This window comes from Heterodontus francisci, chromosome 50 (assembly GCF_036365525.1).
Source record: "Heterodontus francisci isolate sHetFra1 chromosome 50, sHetFra1.hap1, whole genome shotgun sequence".
Lineage (NCBI taxonomy): Eukaryota > Metazoa > Chordata > Chondrichthyes > Heterodontiformes > Heterodontidae > Heterodontus > Heterodontus francisci.
Window position 1 is genome coordinate 6,900,924 of NC_090420.1, and position 23,209 is coordinate 6,924,132.

The following is a 23,209-nucleotide window of genomic DNA, read 5'->3' on the forward strand; positions in this document are numbered from 1 at the left end:
ACCGGAGCAAGAACCAAATCCAGTCAACTTCCCCCAGCGGCTCTCTGTTCCCCTGCTCTCACTCTCCATTGTGATGTCACTCCTTGAATGTTTTACCCCTGCTCCGCTCCAGCTGTGCTCCTCTCTCTCTTGCTCTGTCTCTGAGTCGGTGCTTTTGACACACTTGTGAACGCTCTGTTCCGTCGTGCTCTTCTGTCTCTGGTCCAAAATCTGACTCTGGTGAGATTTGAACCCACAACCTTTGAATGCTTTCTTTATCATTATTTAAAAGTCCAACACGCGACCCATTGCGCCACAGAGCCGCACATATTTTGATGAACATCACCAAGGCCTTTGATCTTGTCAGCAGAGACGGACTCTTCAAACTGCGATGGAAACTCGGCTGCCCTCCTGAACTCTTGGGCATCATCTCTTCTTTCCACGAGAACATGCACAGTTCCATCAGTTACAATGGAGCTACATCAGACACTTTCAAGATCAGCAGTGGGGTAAAGCAGGGCTGCACGCTGGCGCCAACTCTCTTCGGAACAGAGGAACATAGGAGTAGGCCATTCAGCCCGTCGAGCCTGTTCAGCCATTCAATTCGATCATGGCTGATCATCTACCTCAACGCCCCTTTCCCGTGCTATCCCCATATCCATTGATGTCATGAGTATCAAGATTTCTAACAATTTCTGTCTTGAACATGCTCAATGTTTGAGCTGCCACAGCTCTCTGGGGTACAGAATTCCAATGATTCACCACCGTCTGAGTGTAGAAATTCAACCCTATCTCAGTTTTAAATGGCCTACTCCTTATTCTGAGACTTGGTCCCCTGATTTTAGACTCACCAACCAGGGCAAACATCCTATCTACATCCACACTGTCAGGCCCTGTAAGAATTTTATCAGTTTCAATGAAATCACCTCTCATTCTTCGAAACTTTAAGGAATACAGGCCCAGTTTCAGGCTCACCATCCCAGGGATTGACCCTGTGTTTCACTCCCTCTATGGCAAGTATATCCTTCCTTAGATGAGGAGACCAAACTATACACAATACTCCAGCGTGGTTTCACCAAGGCTCTATACAATTGCAACAAGACATCTTTACTCCTGTACTCATGACCCCTCGTGTGAAGGCCAACATACCATTTGCCTTCCTAATTGATTGCTGCATCTGCACAAGAGCTTTTAGTGTCTCATGAACAAGGACACCCAGGTCCCTTTGGACATCAACACTTCCCAACCTCTCACCATTTAAGAAATACTCTGTGTTTCTGTTTCTTCCACCAAAGTGGAGAACTTCACTCTTACTCACATTTTATTCCATCTGCCATGTTCTTTCCCATTCACTTAGCCTCTCCAGGTTCCCTGGAAGCCTCTCTGCATCCTTCTCACAGCTCACACTTCACCGAGCTTTGTGTCATCTGCAAACCTGGAAATATTACATTTAATCCCTACATCCAAATCATTTATTTCGGTTGTTAACAGCTATGGCTCCAACACTGATCCTTGCAGTAGCCCAATAGTAACAGCCTCCATCCTGAGGAGGACCCGTTATTCCTGCTCTCTGTTTTCGCTCAGTTAACCAATTCTCAATCCACACCAGTATATTATCTCCAATCCTATGTGCTCTAATTGTGTTTACTAAACTCCTGTGTGGGGCATTACCAAAGCATCCACTGGCTCTCCTTTATCTGTTCTACAGGTAACATCCTCAAAAAACTCAACGGGTTTTTTCAAACCTGTTTTCCTTTTCATAAATCTATGTTGACTCTGCCCAATCATATCATTATTTTCTAACTGTCTAGTTATCACATCCTTTATAATTGGTGTATTCTTCTCCATGCTGCTATTGTACACTTTCAGTGACTCAGATGGGGGTGTTCACCTGTATATCAGAGCTGACGACAAGCTGTTCATCTTGGCAAGACTCCACTTGGACGCAGAGACTTGGACGTAGAGACTCCACTTTCCATCAACATTGGTGACAACCTCACTTTGGAGGTTGTCAACAGCTTCACATACCTTGGATCAACAATCACCAGCAATCTGTCCCTTGATACTGAAATCAGCACCAGGATTGCCAATGCTGCAGCTGTCATGTCAAAGTTGAGAAGACGGGTGTGAACCGACAGCAAACTGACCGAAAATACAAAGCTCCACGTGTAACAGGCTTGTGTTCTCAGCACCCTCCTTTATAGTAGAGAATCATCAACAACTTATACAAGCCAAGAAAAGCAGCTGAACAGCTTCCACCTCCACTGCCTTAGATGGATATTGGGCATCTCCTGGCAGGACAGAGTGCCGAATGAGGAAGTATCCCAGCGTGCAGGGATCCACAGCATGTTTGCCCTCTTGAGTCAAAGGCGGCTCTGTTGACTGGGCCAAATGAATGACAGTCACATTGCCAAATACATGCTCTGTGGTGAGCTGGCTATAAGCACAAGACCAACAGGTCAGGGAAAAAATCAAGTTATTTGGAGAGGTTTGAGTTAATTAAGGAGAGTGGGCATGGATTTATAAATGGGAGTTCATGCTTGACGAATCTAACTGCATTTGTTGATGAACTATCTGAGAATGTTGATGAAGGGAATGCAGTGGATGTTGTTTGTATGGATTTTACAAAAGCATTTTATAAAGTACCACATAAAAGGGTGGTTAACAAAATTGAGGTTCATGGATTAGGAGGGTCAGTGTCCATTTGGATAGGAAATTGGTTACAGGACAGAAAACAGCGAGTCATATGAAATGGTTCTTGGTCAGACCGGAGGATAGTCGACAGTGGTGTTCCCCAAGGGTCAGTGCTAGAACCATTTCTTTTTTTTGCTACAGATTAATGACTTGGATCTTGGAATATCGAGTAGAATCTCAAAATATGCCGATGACACCAAACTTGGAGGAGTGGCAAACAGTGAGGATGATATGAACTGCCTGAAACAGGATAGTTATCGGCTAGTAGGATGGGCAGACAGGTGGCAGATGGAATTTAATAGTGACAAGTGTGAGGTGATGCATTTTAGCAGAAGGAATAGGGAGAGGCAATATATACTCAATGCTACAGTTCTGAAGAGTGTGCTGGAATAGAGGGACCTGGAGTACATGTCCATCATTCTTTGAAGTTGGCAAGACATATTGCGAGAGTGGTTAGCAAAGCATGTGGGATCTTGGGCTTTATAAATAAAGACATTGAGTACAAAAGCAAGGTTGTTATGCTGAACTCTGGTTAGGCCCCAATTGGAGTGTTGCATCCAGATCTGCTCACCAATCTTTGGAAAAGATGTGCGGATTCTTGAGAGGATGCAGAGGAGATTTACCAGAATAGTTCCAGGTATGGAGGGTTTTAGTTTCAAGGTTAGGTTAGAAAAACAGGGTTTTTTCTGCCTGTATAAAAGGAGATTGAGGGGAGAATTGATAGAGGTGTCGAAGGCTATGACAGTTTTAGATAAATTGGCAAGGAAATATTGTTCCCATTAACTATTGGTACAAGGACTAGGGGATTCAGATTGAAGGTTTTGGACAAGAGATGCAGGGGGAATGTGCGGAAGAACTTTTTTACACAGTGATTGGTAATGATCTGTAACTCGCTGCCCCGGAGGGCGGAGGAAGTGGAGACAATCGTTGGTTACAAAAGGAATTTCGATGGGCATTTGAAGGAAATAAATTTACAGGGCTAGGGGGATCGAGCAGACGAGTGGGACTGACTGGATCGCTCCATGGAGAGCTGGCCTGTACTCGATGTGTCAAATGGCCTCCTTCTATACCACAAATGACCCAATGACTCGATGAGTCTATGTCACTCTCAGAATCAAGACAACAGAGTGACAGATTTAACACAACATTATAACATATGTTTGGTTTGACAAAATGCAATAATAACTCGTCTCCACTCCTAGTATTTCTAAATCCCGCACATTCACTATCATGTGAACAATTATTTCCTGTTGTGTCTCTCTCACATTTGTAAACTTCACTATATTGGAGTGAGGTGACATCTACTGGCGGGAAGCAAGAACTGCAATCAAGCAGCAGAAACTCCACAGTCTGTCAGGGTGAAAGAAACATTGCAATATGAGGAAATAGTGAAGGGGTTTGATCGGGTTGATGGAAACATGATTCCACTTGTGGTATCGTATGAAGCAAGGGCCGGAAATATAAAATTGTCGTTAATAAAAGAAATGAGGAATTCATGAAAAATGCATTTGCTTAGAGAATGGTTATAGAGATATACAGCACTGATATAGGCCCTTTGGCCCACTGAGTCTGCACTGACCATCAACCACCCATTTATATTAATCCTATGTTAACCCAGAATTCCCTACCACATCCCCACATTTCTCCTATCACCTACTCTGGGGCCAATTTACAACAGTCAATTTATCTATCAACCCACAAGTCTTTCGTTGTGGGAGGAAACCAGAGTACCTTGTGGAAGCCCACATAAACAACTTGCAAACTCCACACAGGCAGTGTACAGAACTGAATCGGGGTCATTGAAGTTGTGAAGCTACAGTGCTCACCACTGCACCACCCTTAGAATGTGGATAGAGAAAAAAGTGAGATTGGATGGACAGAAGCAGTCTGAAAAGATGGCTCAAACAAAAGGTGAAAACCCTGAAAGGTTAACTCTGTTTCTCTCTCCACAGATGCTGTCAGAGGTGCTGAGTATTTCCAGCACTTTCTGTTTTTATTTCAGCTTTGTAGGATATTGTTTTGATCTGAAAAAAATGCATGATCGGCTGTGGGTGCCAGTGAAATTCCATAGGAGCGAATAAAATCCACGCTACCGGTGGCTCGTTGGTCTAGGGGTGTGATTGTCGCTTTGGGTATATAACTGATTAATATGTGAGAAGTTCTGGGTTCAAATCCCAGACTAGCCCTTCTCTGTTGCCATTTTTAGTTTAAGGTCATCGATTGCTTTCAGCCTTCCAGAAAGCGGAATCGATTTCCAAACTGAGCCTGGTTGAGGACCGGGGAACTGGATTCAAAGAGCTTGTCGACAAAATTGAAATGAACAAAATATACAGATTGTCAAGTGGGAATATAAGGTTGCAACAGTAAATAAAGGCCTGCTCGGGTCGGCAAATGAAACCCGACCCAAGCTTGACAGCACCACATCCGACCTGGTCCGAGTCCTTTCATTTTTTTCCCGTGCCCGAACTGACCACCAGAATGTTCAGTTAAACTTGCTTCCGTTTTTCACTTTTTAAGCTTGTGCATGTAAGGCAACAAAAACTGTAACTGGACTTGAAAGGTTGTTTAAATGTACATTAAGATTAGAGCAACGTACCGGAGGTGCTGAGCTGAAGATTGTTACCATAGAAGTAGGTGATTGTTAGGTCACTAGCGAAAGTGAAAGTCATGGAGTTGTGCCCAGACAGGTTGTCCCACACTGTATTGATTAAAATATTGCCCGAAGGCGAGAAAATATCATTATACATTCCCTAGACTCCTGCTTTACAGGTTGAAATACTTTCTGCAAGTTTATCCAGAGAGCAGCTGAGATGCAGAGACCAGGAAGGTCTTGAGTGATTAATTATTATAAAATATACATTCTTATATTAAAGAGATTGTGCTCTACCTTCGATGGAATCGCTCACTGCAGACTAGTGCGGAGTGTTTCCCGCCTTGATGTCCTGGCTGTCACTGGATCTTGAGTCCAGGCCTCTGGATTACTGGTCCAGTAATCTTTGAAATTTCTCCCTTGATCTAATATTTTAATCTGGGAAGTCAGATTTTACAAAGAAAAATTAAATGATTTAAGACTGCTTCATGTTCAGCAGTGCCAAATGAATAAAGAAATTCAAATATATTCAAAATTATATATCAACTATTAAATACTAATGCCCAGCTTTGAATACAAAAAATGCCTCTAATTGTGTTCTGGTGTGGAATGGAATTCTTCAGTGTTTCTGTTTAGCTTGGATTGACTCATCGATTTTCTTGTTTTTCACTTTGTCGATGCCTTTGAATAATTGTGGATTCTTCTTCAGGGTGTCTTCTTTCACCAGGTAGTTCTGACCTCTGATGATGTTGATCGTAATCAGCTTCAATTTGCTGATAGTTTTGGAAGTGAGCAGATTTCCTTTGCTTGAGTTTACAACATGGAACTTAGTCTGACGTGTGGACCAATGGGAGGATTTGAAAGCTGCCCTTGCATTGGAGCATACAGTTGCATCCATCCAAACAGAGGTACAGTAGAAGTGACATATTCAGTTCAGTCTGTCGATCATGGGACTTTTAATCTCAGGGTTGTGAGTTTGAGCGCCATTTAGTTTTTCCATTTTTTAGGCTTCATTAACAGAGAGTACAAGGAGAGTTTGAAATGAAATTCAACAACAGTATGAGAAACGCTCTGTTTCATTCGGGACTCCTAACTCTCTGCTGCATCTCGCTGTGAAAGATTGAACTTCATCTCATTTCTTTTTCAGCTGGGAGTCAGTGCGGCTCAGTGGGACTTCTGGCTGTCTCCCACCTCACAATCCATCAGTGCTGAGAAAGCAATGGGAAATATTACTCATGGCTGAGTAAGCAGAGGGCACCGATTTAAGGTGAATGGGAAAAGAAACAAAGGCAACATGAGGAAAAACCTTTTTTATGCAGCAAATGGTTAAGATCTGATATGTACTGCCTGAGAGTGTGACGGAGGAAGATTCAACCATAGCTTTCAAAAAGATATATGATAATTATCTGAAGGGAAAAAAATTCAGGTTTTCATGGAATACATGAGGATGTGGCATGAGCTGAGTTGCTTGTGCAGAGAGGCAGCACAAGCACGATGAGCTGAATCCCTCCTTTTGTGCTGTAAGTATTCTGTGATCTATGATTCTATACAAAGTGAAACCAACATTCACATATGAGAAACTGACAGGTACAGTGTAAACCCCACACTAACAAACCAGCAAATGCCAGGGACAGAGTAAAACCAACAGTCCTAGACATGAAACTGACAGATACTGTGTGAAACCCAAAAATCACTTATCAGGATTTGGCAGTTAATGTGTAAAAACCTCTCTTCAATATCCATCCTGCAAGGTACAAAGAAAATTAGGTACAAACCGAGGCTCATACTTCGAAGACTGAAAGATAAAGAGCAAAACACAGACTCACCTACAAGAGGCTGACAAGTACAGAGAATAAAACAGAGGGGGTGCAGATTAAAAACACATGCATGTAACGGATACTGATAGGGATAGAATCAAACCCTTTCTCACACATGACAAAAAAATTGGTGGTGTCGTAAATTGTGAGGAGGAAAGCCACAGATTACAGGCCAATATAGATCGTCCGAGGCAGAGAATATAAGAGCAGGGAGGTTATGACGGAGCTGTATAAAATGCTAGCTGGAGTACTGTGTACTGTTCTGGGCACCACACTATAGGAAGGATGTGATTGCACTGGAGAGGGTGCAGAAGAGAGTCACCAGGATGTTGCCTGGGCTGGAGCATTTCAGCTATGAAGAGAGACTGAAAAGGCTAGCGTTGTTTTCGTTAGAGCAGAGAAGGCTGAGGGGAGATAAGATTGAGGTTTACAAAATTATGAGGGGCATTGATGGGTTAGATAGGAAGAAACATTTTACCTTAGCGGAGGGGTCAACAACCAGGCGGCATAGATTTAAGATAAGGGGCAGGAGGTTTAGATAGGATTTGAGGAAAAAAGTTTTACCCAGATGCTGGTTGGAATCTGGAACGCACTCCCTGAAGAGGTGGTAGAGGCCGGAACCCTCACAACATTTAAGAAGTATTTAGATGAGCACTTGAAATGCTATAGCATACAAGGCTACGGGCCAAATACTGGAAAATGGGATTAGAATAGTTAGGTGCTTGATGGCCAGCACAGACACAATGGGCTGAAGGGCCTGTTTCTGTGCTGCATAACTCTATGACTCTATATCAGAAACTGATAGATCTGGACAAAAGCTGATGTTCACATAGAAGTTGTTGAAAGATATGTGGTGAAACTCACTTTTTTTTTATTTCCAAAATATACTTTATTCATAAAAATCTGTAAAAATTACATTCCCAAACAGTTTAAAACAGCATCACGTCAAAAAATACAAACAGTGCAAAGGTGATCAGCTACCTTCTGTACAATCATGAGTTGCCTCACAACCCTTCCATTTCATTGTCATGCCATATACATTTTTACATTTACAGCACACAAAATTTCTCCGATACAGTTCGAGGGATTTCCCATGGATCCAGCCTCTCAGTTCAGCTTGGTTGGGGGACCTTACACTGTGGTCTTTCCCCATTGAGCCTTTGATGCGGCTGCCCCAAGCTTTAGTGCGTCCCTCAGCACGTAGTCCTGGACCTTGGAATGTGCCAGTCTGCAACATTCGGTGGTGGACAACTCTTTTCGCTGGAAGACCAGCAAGTTTCGGGCAGACCAAAGGGCGTCTTTCACCGAATTGATAGTCCTCCAGCAGCAGTTGATGTTTGTCTCGGTGTGCGTCCCTGGGAATAGCTCGTGGAGCACAGACTCCTGTGTTACAGAGCTGCTTGGGATGAACATCGACAAAAACCACTGCATCTCTTTCCACAAAGTTAACTCACATAGCAATAGCAGAAACAGTCACACACCAAAAACTGAAACATACAGAGTAAAAACCCACATTCTCACACCAGAAATTCATGGCTACAAAGTGAAGCTGACTCTCTCCTCCCAGGCACTGACAGGTACAAAAGTAAACACGCACTAACATACCAGGAAATGAAATGTAGGAAATAAAACCTGATTATCATGTCAGAGATTGGCATTAATGACAGTTGTGGTACCCAGAATTCTCTGCGCTCCAGAATTTGCCTTGTCTCTGATAAGGAGCAGGCGCGGTAGTGGCTGAGCTCCATCTGCAGCTCGAGCGGAATATTTACAAAGTGCAGGGAGACCGCACCCGTAGCCGGTGCACACAGCTGGAGCCGGGCGTCAAGGCCACAATAGGATGGAACAATCCCGTTTGTGTCCCTGCGGGTGGCGGTGAAGCTTTTCCCTGTGAGGCTTCCCGAAACTGCCCGCCAGCAAGGTCAACTGGTCAGAGAGCGTCTGTAAATGGATAGGAATTGAGGATTGGGCAGGGAGCGTCTCTAAATGAATAAGATTTGGGGATTGGTCAAGGAGCGTCTGTTAATGGATAAGAATTGGGGATTTAGCAGGGAGCGTTTTTTCATCCGTTCGTGGGATGTGGGCGTCGCTGGCTCGATCTCAGCTACAGTAATGTGTCCAGTTCTGGGCACCAGGTTTCAGAATGGACATCAAAGCTTTTGAGACAGTTCGGAGGAGATTTCCGAGAATGATACCAGAGATGAGGGATTTCAGTTCTCTGGACAGGGTGGTGAAGCTGGGATTGTTGGCCAAAAATGTCAAGGGGAGGTGAGGAGAGATCTTTTTACCCAGAAACTGATTCGGCTTTGGAATAAATTGTCTGACAGGGTGCTGGAAACAGATTCAATTATAACTTTCATAAAGGAACTGGACAAATATTTCAAAGTGAATTTCTCCAGGACTATGGGGAAATGGGCAGGGGGTTGGACTAATTGCATCATTTTTTTCACAGATTCAGCACAGGCAGAAAAGACCGATTGGCCTCCTTCTGTGCTGTATGATGCTATGAAATAGTGACAGTCAGGGCAAGTCTGCATAAGAAGGAGAAATGGAGACAGGTCAGGGAGAGCACATCACCAAAACTGGGAGATACTACAATGGACAGGGAGGATCAGAGGGGGAGAGAGCACGTACATACAGTCAGAATCATCACCTTCAGGGGAAGAGAGAGAGAGGAACCAGTGAGTGTAGAACTGAACCCAGCCAGAGTCAACCTGCTGAAACACCAGTGAGTTCACACTGGGGAGAGATCATTCACCTGCTCCGTGTGTGGGAAGGGGTTCACTCAGTCATCCAACCTCACTGAACATCAACTTGTTCACACTGATCAGAGACCTTTTCAATGTCCTGACTGTGAGAAGAGCTTTAAAAGCTGTAATGATCTGCTGAAACAACAACACACTCAATCTGGGGAGAGGCCGTTCCCCTGCCATGTGTGTGGGAAGGGATTCACTCAGTCATTCAATCTGCTGCAACATCAGCAAGTTCAGATGTAACTGCAGGGTTTGGATTCTGCTGTTGTTGCTGCTATTCATCACTTTCAGAGACAAAGTTGGGTCTTACTTTATAACCAGTGCAGTCCAAAGCAAAAGCGTCTTCTTAATGTTGAGATAAACGGGAGAAGAAACCGGGAATGGCGGCGAGGATGGGGGAGGTGCTGCACCATCACTTCAATGGTGCACCCTCCCTCCCCCGGGTCCTTGCCGCACGCCCGCCAGGCCTGGCGGCTCTGATTGGGGTCCTGAGAGCCCCTGAGACTCGGTGCAGCTGAGGCTGCGCCCACCCCCGCTCAGCTCTGTTGTGATATTTAAAATACGAAAGGCCTGTTGGACTGAGAGCTGATCTGGAATTTAGAAAGCAGCATTACTGGAGGCTCATTGCTGCTCAGCACAATTTCACCCCCCGCTCCTGGCAATTGTTGATTCTACACCCTGTAGTTCAGTTCTTCACTTAACTAGAGGGGGAGATGTGTGAGCAGAAAAACAGAGCAAATTAAAAAACACAGCTGGACTGATGTGCAACAGGTCAATCCACTGGTACAATAACTCAATCAGTGACTCCCTCCTGACAGTAACCAGCCCTTTCACAGAGACTGTGGGTGGCTCTGAAAAGAGCCTTTGGTTTATTCGATGTCATTTCGGCCGCTTTACTTTTTCTGGGAGCTCTGAGCGCTGGTTTTCTTGGGCAGCAGCAAGGCCTGGATATTAGGCAGCACCCCGCCCTGAGCGATGGTCACGTCTCCCAGCAGCTTGATGAGCTCCTCGTTGTTGCGGACGGCCAGCTGCATGTGTCTGGGGATGATGCGGGTCTTCTTGTTGTCCCGGGCCACGTTACCGGCCAGCTCGTGGATTTCAGCGGTCAGATACTCGAGCACAGCAGCCAGGAAGACCGGAGCTCCAGCACCCACACGCTCAGCTTAATTGCCCTTTCTCAGGAGCCTGTGAACACGGCCCACCAGGAACAGCAGTCCAGCCCGGGAGGAGCGAGACTTGGCCTTGGACCGAGCTTTCCTGCCGGTCTTTCCTCTTCCAGACATTTCCACAATCTCACAAATACTTTCACAAAGAATGGATAATTTCTCAGCTTTTGTCATCAGCATGCAGCAGTTAGGATGGCCGAGTGGTCTAAAGGGCTGTGTTCTGGTCGTAGTGTTTTCTGGAGGCGTGTGTTCAAATCCCACTTCTGCTAAGTTGCGTTTTGACTGAACTGGAGGGATTTGGGAGCAGTGGTGCAGGGAGAGCATGGAAGATTATTGGCAAGTAAAATGAAAATGGACCCAAAGATGTTTCTTCAATACATTAGAGTAAGAGGCAACTCAAGAAAGAGGAGTGCACTGAAAAGACCAAAAAATCACAGTGATTTTTGACATCTTGCCAGGATTGAGTGGCGCCTGCACGGGATGATGTCATTTTGCAGCGCCAACGTCATCACATTTCCGCAACAAATCCACCTTCGTGCATGCGTGATAAAGCGTCATTGGGTATCTAGCCACCCCATCCCCCCACCACTTGGCTGGAGGAAGTGGCTGAATGGGAGATTTTGAAGCTGTAGCTCTCCCCCCTCGGCCACTCACTCCAGGCCTCGACGATTCCCCCCTCAGCCGCGCGCTCCAGAGCTCGCTGCTCCCCCACCGCCCCCCCATTCCCCTGGCCAGTTGTTCCTCGCTTCGCACCACCCCACTCTCTGGGGGAGCGGAGAGCGAACAGCCAGAGTGCGGAATTTCGCCAGTAGGGAGGAGGGTGAGAAAGCGAGTTGCAGAGGGGGGAGAGCGGTCAGTGAGGTGGGAGCTAGTAGCTGCGTTCGGGTGAAGTCAGACCTGGTCAGTTATATAAACAAATCACAATAACGAATTGGCAGCACATTTTATCCTCTGCCCGATTTCCTTTCCATCGATCGGGGTGCTAATTCACTATCTTCCAATGGACATTCAATCATAAAATTCATTTTGTATTTAATAGGATTACTGAAATGTTAAATGGATCTGAGGATTACAGTTAGTATTAGCAAACGCACCCTAGTGAATTAGCACCCCAATCGATGGAAAGGAAAATCGGGGAAAGTATAAAATGTGCTGCCAATTTCGTTATTGACATTCGTTGAGTAATTCGATTCTGCCCAACACTGAAATTGGCGGCTTTTTGGAATTCAACCTTTCTGCCAGGACGACAATTTAAGCCAATGATTTGCTGTATTTTCTAATTCGAGGCTCGGCAATTGGTTAAGACATGCGAATGGGAAGAGGGTGACCAATCAGAAGTGGGCTCTGGATAGCGCGGGCTCAAACTGCGGGAATTCCAGGTCCCTGAATGATTGAGCTGAAACTGATCAGTTTCACAAACCCTGTCAGTTTGAGTGCAGGAAACACCATCTCGGGGGAAATAACATCACAAGTGGGTCTGGTTCCATTGACCGATTCAACGGCTGCTGCAAAACTCCCGGATTCCCTCATTGCAGCGAAATCATTTTGAAATTCTATGAAAACAATGAGTGATTCTGGAGGAGTGATGTGGCTTTTCACTGAGGGCATGTGTCGACTGGGGAAATAACTAAGTGCAGAGCCTCAGGCACTGTTTACACAGCCCGTTTAGAAAATCAAATCCACTGCACATCCTTGCTGCAAATGAAATGTCAAATTTGGGGATTCTAGTTTTGTATCTCGAACACAGCACAGATTTATTCCAGACAGTTCTAAACAGCCTATCCCAGCTCCCGTTTCCAGGTCACTGCTCTCTCGGTGAGGCGGTGGGTGGCTCTTAGAAGAGCCTTTGTTGTGTTTGCTGGAAAGGGTCGAGTTGTTCAGCCGCTGAATTCGTAGAGAGTGCGGCCCTGCCGTTTCAGTGCGTACACCACATCCATGGCAGTGACCGTCTTGCGCTTGGCGTGTTCAGTGCAGGTGACCGCATCCCTGATCACATTCTCCAGGAAAACCTTCAACACCCCGCGAGTCTCCTCATAGATTAAACCCGAGATCCGCTTGACCCCGCCACGGCGAGCCAGGCGGCGGATTGCTGGTTTGGTGATGCCCTGGATATTATCAGGAAGCACTTTGCGGTGCCGCTTTGCTCCATCTTTGCCCAGTCCTTTCCCTCCTTTACCTCTGCCAGACTTTCTTTTATTCATTTCCAAAATATACTTTATTCATAAAAATCTGTTACAAAAAAATACAGTACAAAACAGTTCCAAAAAGCACCAAGTCAAACAATACAAAGAGTGCAAAGGAGATCAGTTTCCTTCAATACAGGAGTGAGTTGCCTCACAACCCTTCCATTTCATTATCATGCCATGTACATTTTACAGCAAACAAATATTTTCTGGCTACAGTTCGAGTGGTTTCCCATGGATCCAGCCCCTCAGTTCAGTTTGGTGAGGGGACCTTACACAGTGGTCTTTCCACATTGAGCCTTTGCTGCGGCTGCCCCAAGTTTTAGTGCGTCCCTCAGCACGTAGTCCTGGACCTTGGAATGTGTCAGTCTGCAACATTCGGTCGTGGACAACTCTTTGCACTGGAAGACCAGCAAGTTTCGGGCAGACCAAAGGGCATCTTTCACCGAATTGATAGTCCTCCAGCAACAGTTGATTTTTATCTTGGTGTGCGTCCCTGGGAACAGCCCACAGAGCACAGACTCCTGTGCTACAGAGCTGCTTGGGATGAACCTCGACAAAAACCACTGCATCTCTTCCACACCTGCTTTGCAAAGACACATTCCAGAAAGAGGTGGGCAACGTCTCTTTTCCACCACAGCCACCTCGAGGGCCACGTGTGGATGGGGTGAGACTTCGGGTGTGCAGGAAGGATCCGACAGGGAGTGCTCTTCTCATCATCAGCCAGGCTACATTTTGGTGCTTGTTTGAAAGTTCTGGTGATGAGGCATTCTGCCAAATGACTTTGGACTTCTGCTCAGGGGACCATCCGACAGGATCCACCATCTTCTTTTCCCGTAGGGCCTTGAGGATATTCCGTGCAGACCACTGCCTGATGGATTGGTGGTCAAAGGTGTTTTTCCACAGAAACTTTTCCATGAAGGATAGGCAGTACGGCACAGTCCAACTGGATGGAGCATTCCGCGGCAATATGACCAGGCCCATCCTTTGCAACACCGGGGACAGATAGAACCTCAGCACGTAGTGACACTTGAAGTTTGCAAACTGGGGATCTACACACAGCTTGATGCAGCCGCACACAAAGGTAGCCATAAGGATGAGGGCGACGTTGGGTACATTTTTCCCGCCCTTATCCAGAGGTTTGAACATCGTGTCCCTCCGGACTTGGACCATTTTGGATCCCCAGATGAAGCGGAAAATGGCTCAGGTGATCGCCACAGCGCAGGAATGCGGTATGGGCCAGACCTGCGCCACGTACAGCAATGTGAGCACCTCGCACCTGATGACCAGGTTCTTACCCATAATGGAGAGAGATCGCTGCTCCCACATGCTCAGCTTATGTTGTACCCTGGCTACTCGCTCCTTCCAGGTTTTGGTGCACGTCCCAGCCCTTCCAAACCATATCCCCAGCACCTTCAGGTAGTCTGACCTAACGGTGAAGGGGACAAAGGATCGGTCAGCTGAGTTCCAAAGAACATGGCCTCGCTCTTGCCGTGTTTAACATTGGCTCCCAAGGCCAGTTCGAGCTGGTCGCAGATGCTCATCAGTCTGCGCACAGACAGTGGATCTGAGCATAAAACGGCGACGTCATCCATGTACAGGGAGGTTTTAACCTGAGTGCCTCCACTGCCTGGGATTGTCACCCCTCTGATGCTCGCATTCTTCCTAATAGACTCAGCAAAGGGTTCAATACTGCAAACAAACAAGACAGGGGAGAGAGGACAGCCCTGTCTGACTCCAGATTCGATCGGGAAACATTCTGATTCCCACCTATTGATTGAGACTGCACTACAGATGTTTGTGTAGACTAGTTTGATCCAATTGCAGATTCCCTCCCCAAACCCCATTTTGGAATGCACATCCATCATGTAAGTGTGCGATATCCTGTCAAAAGCCTTCTCCTGGTCCAGGCTGATGAGGCAGGTGTCCACCCTCCTGTCCCGTACATAGGTGATCATATCCCTGAGCAGCGCAAAACTATCAGAGATTGTCCTGCCTGGCAGAGTATAGGTCTGATCAGGGTGAATCATCAACTCCAGAGCAGACTTGAATCGACTGGCTATGACTTTTGACAGAATCTTGTCGTCAGCATGAAGCAGAAATTGAGCCACCAATTTCTGATTTCTGTCCTCTCCCCCTTCCGCTTGTTGATGAGGGTGATGATGCCTTTCCTCATGGATTCTAACATGCTGCCAGCCTGGAGCATACTCTTGTTTACTGCCTGTCATGTTGATTCTTGCCTCAAATCAGTGCACAATAAAAGAGACTGATTCCGTCAGTCTCCTTTTTATACAGGCCACCCGGACCTGGCTGAGAAAGGCAGAGTGAGAGCAGGGAGGGGAGGAGACAAGAGTGAAGATTAAACAGAGAGCTAGATGGAGGAGACACCCAGAGTGACAGACAGAGAGAGAACGGCCCCTCATCTTTCAGCTCCACCTCCAGTTTCCTCTGGGCTGCTAATTGCAAACCCTTTATTAACAGTAGAACCGAAACCCAACTCTCCACACCAACCCTTCCAGACTCGGCCTTCATAGTCAAGGCTTTCCAGAAAGCCGGAGCTTTTAAATATGGTCCCGCTACAATTAACACTCAGTAATATTCCGACCTAAACACAGTCCATTCTATACGAACAAACCTCCTCAGTAATATCACCATTTCCACACACATCCGCTTCCAGTAGTTTACAAACACCTTATTGCAGCTGTTTGGGGAATCTCCTGTGTGAAGATTGGAGTTGGAAAGCGGCCTTTACCCGGCAGTGTTACCGTCTCACACTGAATCTGCCAGACATCCTGTTCTCTTTATTGTGAGAGAGAAAGCACGGAGTTAGGAAATGTTCATTTGAAATGATCTCTATTGAGAACGAGCCCGGCCGTGGGACAGGTATTCCAGTGCAAAGACCTGTCCATGACCGAATGTTGCAGACTGGCACATTGCAACGTCCAAGACTATGTGCTGTGGGACGGCATTAAAGCTTGGGGAAGCCACCATGGAGACCCAATGGGGAAAGGCTGCAGTCTAAGGCCCGAGTAGGCCATAGTACAGTGAGGGGCTGGAACCCGTGTAAAACCCCTCGGGCTGTTTGCACCAGAGAACGTTTGATGTGTAATGTAAATACTGTAAATATAACCTGTGCAGGCAGGGATTGTGAGATACATCATGTACATTATTGAAGGAAACTGATCTGTATTGTACCTTATGTAATATTAAATTTGAACTGCTTTGCAATGTAATTGCACAAATTATATGAATAAAATACATATTGTGCAAAAGAAAGCAGCTTTCCTGTCAACACACACCTTGTCTCAGGGCACAACTTTCCTGTGATCTTGTCATACCCAACTTCGCTCTATATGTTCTGACACACACACTTTACAGTCTGTCATTTCCAAAAACAAGCATTCTAAAATCAAAAGACCTTTTGTTTATTTCTCCTTTCTTTTCATTTCTCCTCTATTCTTCTCAATCACTCCCTTCAACAGTCCTATTCAGATCAAGGTGGAATGTGAATAGTGTCTCAACTCACCTGACACTATTATTACCCTTCTTTTCTCTTGTCTCATTCAATGGGAAAGTTTTATTCACCAGTCTGTTGCTGTTTTACACTCTTGCCATACCATCTGGTATTGCATCCATCTGAATTCTGTGCTTTCATGGCCTTACATATATTTTCCTCTTCTGGATGATTTGTTTGCTTCAGTTCCATTCAACCAGGCTGGACCACAGGGAAGCTTAGAACCTTTGCCTTGGACGTGTCCACGTTGATCCATTACATTCAGAATCACCTCCTTGAAATAACTCCATAGTACAACTACAGTAACCACACAGCATCTGCTTCAAACACTCCTCCACATTTTATCTGTTCTGACCGTCAACACCTCCAGCTCTTTTGTTTAAGTGGAACCCATCAGGTTTGTATCGGCTCCTTCTATTCTGAAAGCTGTAGCACTGGTTCAGGGAATTCAGCCGTGTTTCTCTACTCGAAAGGATCAGCCATGCTTGATCTGCCTCGTATTTTGCTTTTATTGCAACGTTACAAGACCTCCAATCCTCTGGCACCACACCTGTATCCAGTGAGGGATTGGAAAATGATGGTCAGACCTTCCACTATTTCTTCCCTGGCTTCTTTCAACAGCCTGGGGTACATTTCATCTGGTCCTGGTGATTTATCCACATTCAAGGATGCTCATCCCATTAAGACTTCCTCTCTCGTTAAGTTATCACGTCCAATACTTCACACTCCTCCTCCTTCATAACAATATCTGCATCACCCTCTCATTCGGGAAAACAGTAAAGTATTCATTAAGGATATTGGCAACATCTTCCACCCCAATACAAAGGTTACATTTTTGATCTTTTATGTGCCCTGCTGTTTGCTTCGTTGCCTCTTACTCTAATGTTTTGTTGCAACATCTTTGGGTCCATTGTTATTTTGTTTGTCCATGTTCCTTTCTGCTTTCTCTCTTTGCCCTTCACCGCTGCTCCCAAACGCCTCCAGTGCAGTCAAAACACAACTTGTCAGAAGTGGGATTTCAACCCACGCCTCTAATCGAGACTGCGACCTAAACGCAGCGCCTTAGACCGCTCGGCCATCCTGACTACTTGCGACGTAACATCAATGCTAAGGAAATTATTCATTCTTTGTGAAAGTATTTGTGAGATTGTGGAAATGTCTGGAAGAGGAAAGACCGGCGGGAAAGCTCGGGCCAAGGTCAAGTCTCGCTCCTCCCGCGCTGGACTGCAGTTCCCGGTGGGCCGTGTTCACAGGCTCCTGAGAAAGGGCAGCTAAGCTGAGCGTGTGGGTGCTGGAGCCCCGGTCTTTCTGGCTGCTGTGCTCGAGTATCTGACCGCAAAAATCCTCGAGCTGGCCAGTAACGCGGCCCGGGACAACAAGAAGAACCGCATCATCCCCAGACACCTGTAGCTGGCCGTCCGCAACGACGAGGAGCTCAACAAGCTGCTGGGAGGAGTGACTATCGCTCAGGCCGGGGTGCTGCCTAATATCCAGGCCGTGCTGCTGCCCAAGAAAACCAGCGCTCAGAGCTCCCAGAAAAAGTAAAGCGGCCAAAATGTCATCTCATAAACCAAAGGCTCTTTTCAGAGCCACCCACAGTCTCTGTGAAAGGACTGGTTACTGTCAGGAGGGAGTCAGTGATGGAGTTATTGTAACAGTGGATTGACCTGTTTCACATCTGTCCAGGTGTGTTTTCAGTCCCCTCTCTGGATTTCGCTCTGTTTCTCTGCTCACACATCTCCCCCTCCAGTTAAGTGAAGAACTGAACTACAGGGTGTCAGAATCAACAATTTAATAAATCCCGCTGCCTTCGATTTTATAAATCCCGAGACCATCCCGGTACATTAACGGGAACTGGTTCGGAGCTGATGAATTAATTTAATAATGGAAGTGTCCGGGTTAATTCTTTGTTTTTTATTTGGACAGTTTGAATTGTGTTTTTTTTTTCTCTCCGGTGATCTGAGCACCGCTGCTCAATGAGAATCTGCTCCCGGAACAGAGTAAATGCAGGAAGGAAGAGGCCATTCTCGGGCTGTGTGTTTCTCTCCTAACCTGATCTGTTTAGACCGCACTGTTCCCAGAGGACGGAATCAGTGAGAGTTGTGCACACACAGGAGCTGAGTCCTTGCAGCGCTTTAATATGTGCCTTCCCACCGGCCCTCCCTATTCTCCGGACATGGAGCTGTCTGTTCCCCCCTTCGGCGGGAGAGAGTTGGGGATTCTCTCCCCGCAGTGTCAGGGTCTGCAGCCCCGGGGAACTGGCGGTTTCAGTCAGAGTGACCGAGCTGCCTTACATATCCTGTGTACTGATCTCCAATGGATTCAAATATTAGTGAACTCATTGGGTAATGTTTGTAAATAACCCTCATGTGAACGGACCCGGCTCCATTAATGCCTTCCAAATAAAACTGGGATCCATTTCTTTTCCCCAAATGCCAGCTAACGGATCCCAGGAGCGGGGTTGAGATTGTGCTGAACAGCAATGAGTCTCTGGTAATGCTGCTTTCTAAATTCCAGATCAGCTCTCAGTCCTACAGGCCTTTCGGGAAAGTGATGTGAGAAAACAGAAACCATGTGACCGCCCCTTCAATCTAATGGGTTTGATGATGAACAGAGATGGCAGCTCTTTCCTTTGCTGATTTGGTGGCTCTGAAAAGAGCCCTTGTTACACCTGTTACTGAAGCTGGGTTTTAGGTGCGTTCCCCGCGGATGCGGCGGGCCAGCTGGATGTCTTTGGCCATGATGGACCGGGATCATTCTGGTGAATCTGCTCATTTTCCGGCAGAAGCATCAGTCGCTGTTTGAGCTGTTTAAAGTCAGGGGTGTATCAGCCGCCAGAAAGTGAAGGGCAGTTCATTGCTCCCTGCAGCATTATCCGACTCTTTCAGGAGAAAAGATCAGAAACCGCTCGTTTCTGTCAGTCCCCGAGAAGCCTGTGAGAAGCGGTTAGTCGCTAATGTGTTCCTTTTACGGAGAGGAAGCTGATATTTGTCCCGTTTTAAATTGCTGAACCTGACCTTCCTCCTGCCGCTTCCAGTTAACAGATTGACAAATGAAAACGATTCCTAAAATCGCGTCAGGATTTTATGACGGTAAATACAGTAAAACAGAACATAAAATGAGAGGTTTAAAATTGTTGCCTGAAAATTGAAATTTTCCATCACTTCAATTCCTTCCTGCTCTGGAATTGCCGGGCTTTTTCCAATTGGAAAATCTAAGCCAATGAGAACTTCTATTTACTTTTATGTGATTCTCCTATTGGTTAAGAATTGGATTGAGAAGCGGGTGACCAATCAGAGACAGAGTCAAACTGCGGGGATTCCAGGCCCCCAGGAACTGAACTGAAACTGTTCAGATTGACAAACCCTGGCAGTAGCTTCACACATTGGACACTTCACACTGAGTCATTCAAGGGCTGGTGTGAGAGAAGCTTCAGATCCTGTCATTACTCTCTGACTCATTATTCATCTAGAACCAAACAATTAGTAAATGTGAAGCAGTGAAGAGACTTTTCACTCTCACTGCAGAATGTGTCATCTGGGGAAATAAGGAACTATTATATTCGGAGATTCCAGGTACATTCCTCCCTGAACAAATCCATTCCTAACATTCCCGATCACAGCCTATCCCAGCTCCTGTTGTCACCCGACTCCAGCTGAATTGGAGAAACTCATGTGTTGGGGTTTGAGTTGTGAGGTGGGGTTTCTCCGCCAGTGTTACTGTCTTACAAACTCTCCCCCTGAATTAGTGAACTGAGACTGCACCGAACACATCCCCAGTTAGAGTGAGGGCCGGATATCCCTCTGTTTTATTACAGAGAGTGGGGAAAGGGCTGAGTGGAGGGGAGTCACCAGGGATCCTGGATTTACTCCAAATCATTTCCATCTGCAGGCGGGGCCGGGACAGGGATCATTTGATCAGGGGATCAGCTCTTTCCTGAGAGATGTGGGTGGCTCTGAGAAGAGCCTTTGTGTTCAGATGTTTACAAGTTTCTCGCGCTCTTTCACTTCTTTCCAGACCCTGCTTTCTGAGCCTTCGCTGCTTTCGGCTTGACCTTTCTCTTCCATGTCTGCACTTTCTTCAGTGCCTTTCTGCCCGCCGCACTCTTGCCTTTTTTGACCTTCTTCGCAGGAGACTTTTTCTGAAGCGCTGCTTTCTTCACCGCCTTATTTGGCGTTGCCGCCGCCTTGCTGCTCGTTTTCTTGGCTGTTACTTTCTTTGTTGTCACTTTCTTGTCTGCTGGTTTCTAACGAAGGATTTCTTGTCTGCTGGTTTCTTCACTGAAGATCTCTTGTCTGCTGGTTTCTTCACTGAAGATTTCTTGTCTGCTGGTTTGTTCACCTTCTTTCCCACTTTTCCCTGGGTTTTCCTTCTTGCTTATTTTGAAGGAGCCGGAGGCTCCCTGTCCCTTGCTCTGCACCAGGGAGCCATTGTTCACATTCCTCTTGATACTTTGCTTGATCTGGGTCTTGAGCTTCTCCTGAGCGGTGGCAGACCTGCAAGGAATCAACTACCAGCTAGCGTATAAAGCGAGACCAAGGCTCAGGGCCTCTGTTACCTGGAGGGGAGTCGGAGAGGCAGCGGATCCTGTGAGGAACCACAATCCAGGAAGGATGAGAAGGTCATTGTCAGGGTACAGAGGAGATTAAGTTAAAGATTTAACAGTTTTATAAGCAAGCGCAGAGCCAAGGAACGGTGCTGGGGCAGATCAAATAATAGGAAACTGTGATCAGTTGGAAGGCAAGAGTGATTAAATGACAGAAGAGATGATGGTGCAAGGCAAAAGTCAGGGACAGAAAAAGTAACATTTCGTAAGCACAAATACCACGAGTGGGGCTTGAACCCACGCAGACACATGTCTATTGGATCTTAAGTCCAACACCTTAACCACTCGGCCATCCTGGTACATTAACCCCCCACTGAAAATGAAATTTAATGTGATCCGGGTGCCATTTAGCCTTTTCCAATATAAAGTTTTGACTCCTCTCCCATGCTAACTTGGACCCTTCATTATTTATGAACCTCAATCGGATCACCCCTCAGTCTAGGTTTCTCTAAGGTGTAGGGTCCCAACTCTTTTAGTCTAACTTGAGAACCAAGATGTCTTATACTGGGAATTCGTCGAATGTCTCTCCTCTGGACCCTTTCCAAAGCCTCAATATCACCCATCATGTGAGGAGACCAATACTGGATACAATATTCCAAGTGAGTCCTGACCAAGGTTTCATAAAAGGACAAATTCGGGACATCTCAGATACTGAAGGAGTCCGTGTCCAGAAGCAGCAAGACCTGGACAACATTCAGATTGGGCTGCTAAGTGGCAAGTAACATTCACACCACATAAGTACCAGGCAATGACCATCTCCAACAAGAGAGAATGTAACCATCTCCCTTTGACGATCAACAGCATAACCATCTCTGAATCCCCCCACCATCAACATCCTGGGGGTTCCCATTGACAGAAGCTGAACTGGACCATTCATGTAAATACTCTGGCTACAAGAGTAAATCAGATAGTGGGAATTCTGTGATGAGTAACTCAGCTCAAGGCACTAGGTGAAATGCTCATTAGGAGAGCTGGAGAAATGGACTGGTCAGGTGGGCAGAAAAGTGGCAAATGGAATTCAACTTGGAGAAGTGTGAGGTGATGCCTTTGGTGAGGTCAAACACAGCAAAGGAATGCACAATTAATGGGTGAATGCTGAGAGGTGTAGCGGAAGTGAGGGACCTTGAAGTGAATGTCCACAAATCCCTGAAAGTAGCAGGACAGGTTGATAAGTTGGTTGAGAAGGCTTTTGGAATCCTTTCCTTTATTAGCCGATGCATAGAATATAAGAGCAGGGAGGTTATGCTGGAACTGTACAAATCATTAGTTAGGCCACAACTTGAGTTCTGTGTGCAGTTCTGGTCACCTCATTCCAGAAAGGATGTAATTGCACTCGAGAGGTTACAGAGGAGATTTACGAGGATGTTGCCAGGACTGGAAAAATGCAGCTATGAGGAAAGATTGGATAGACTGGGGTTGTTCTCCTTGGAATAGAAGAGGCTGAGGGGAGATTTGATTGAAATGTACAAAATTGTGAGGGGTCTGGATAGAATGGATGGGAAGGGTCTATTTACCTTAGTAGGGAGGTCAGTGACTAGGGAGCATAGATTTAAAGTGATGTGTTGAACAATTAGAGGGGAGATGAGTAAAGGTTTTTTCACCCAGAGGGCTGTGGGAGTCTGGAACTCACTGCCTGTAAGGGTAGCTGAGGCAGAAACCCTCAACTCATTTAAAAGGAGTCTGGATGTGCACCTCAAGTTCCTGAACCTGCAGGGCTACGGTCCAAATGCTGGACAATGGGATTCAGCTGGGTGGCTCATTTTTTGGCCTGCCTGTGCTTTAAACTTTCTATGTTCTATGATTCTATGCAGACACAATGGGCCGAATGGCCTCCTTCTGCACTGTAATAATTTTGTGATTTTTGACTCTCCAAAACTTGTCAACCATCTACAAGGCACAAACCAGGA

The 23,209-nt window shown here is 46.1% G+C and overlaps 3 non-coding genes across 3 annotated transcripts; all 3 read right to left on the bottom strand.

Annotated features, from left to right (window-relative positions):
* Positions 1–211: 211 nt before the first annotated feature.
* Positions 212–302, bottom strand: trnak-uuu (transfer RNA lysine (anticodon UUU)). Its single transcript is given in 2 exon segments — positions 212–247; positions 266–302. It is a non-coding gene; the product is annotated as a tRNA-Lys (tRNA).
* A 17,396-nt stretch (positions 303–17,698) lies between these two features.
* On the bottom strand, positions 17,699–17,781 carry trnal-uag (transfer RNA leucine (anticodon UAG)). The gene has a single exon. It is a non-coding gene; the product is annotated as a tRNA-Leu (tRNA).
* Positions 17,782–21,518: 3,737 nt separating this feature from the next.
* Positions 21,519–21,601, bottom strand: trnal-uaa (transfer RNA leucine (anticodon UAA)). The gene has a single exon. It is a non-coding gene; the product is annotated as a tRNA-Leu (tRNA).
* Between the last annotated feature and the right edge of the window lie 1,608 nt (positions 21,602–23,209).